Genomic DNA, 826 nt, shown 5'->3' with positions numbered 1-826 from the left:
TGCAGAACAATCAATTTCATGGATTATCCCACAAGAATCCATACACTTACTTGGCTACTTTCATGGAGATTTGTAATACAGTGAGGATTCATCAGGTTCCAGATGAAGCAATCCGACTCAGCTTATTTCCATTCTCATTGGCTGGTAATGCAAAAATGTGGTTGAATTCCTTTCCAGAGAATAGTCTGACAGTCTGGGATGATGTGGTTGTTAAATTTCTGAATAAGTTCTTCCCTCACTCCAAAGTCAATAAGGGAAAGCAGGAGATCTCTTCTTTTCAACAAGATGCTGATGAAACTCTAGGTCAAGCATGGGATAGATTCAAAGGCCTACTGAGAAAAACCCCTACTCATGGATTTGATGAGCCTACAATGTTAAATCTGTTTCTTGGAGGGCTGAAATCTCAAACAAAGTTAATGTTAGATGCATCAGCTGGAGGTAATATCAGATGGAAGACACCTGAAGAAGCACATGATCTGATTGAAAACATGGCTGCGAATGATAATGAAGTTCAGAGTGAAAGAGCCCAATTTCAACAAAAAGGTGTTCTTCAGCTTCAATCTCAAGATGCTTTACTAGCTTAGAACAAGATTATGACTCAGCAACTTGAGACATTAATGAAGAAGTTATCTCAGCTACCTAAAGAACTGCAGAATGTTTCTCAAGCTCAACATTAGAGTTTCCAAAGTTGTGAATTATGCAGAGGAAATCATAATAATGGTCAATGTGTAGCGCAAAGCATGTCTCATGAAGAAGTAAATTATATGGGAAATCAAGGTCTTCAGACGAATTACAATCAAGGTCAAAGTTTTAATCAAGCATGGAG

The 826-nt window shown here is 38.0% G+C and overlaps 1 non-coding gene across 1 annotated transcript; it reads right to left on the bottom strand.

The window, feature by feature from the left end:
- Window positions 1-255: 255 nt before the first annotated feature.
- Window positions 256-358, bottom strand: LOC128195145 (small nucleolar RNA R71). Its single transcript, XR_008246717.1, has one exon. It is a non-coding gene; the product is annotated as a small nucleolar RNA R71 (small nucleolar RNA).
- Window positions 359-826: the final 468 nt, after the last annotated feature.

The sequence above is a fragment of the Vigna angularis genome, chromosome 1 (assembly GCF_016808095.1).
Source record: "Vigna angularis cultivar LongXiaoDou No.4 chromosome 1, ASM1680809v1, whole genome shotgun sequence".
Lineage (NCBI taxonomy): Eukaryota > Viridiplantae > Streptophyta > Magnoliopsida > Fabales > Fabaceae > Vigna > Vigna angularis.
This window is presented reverse-complemented; position numbering and strand designations above follow the sequence as displayed.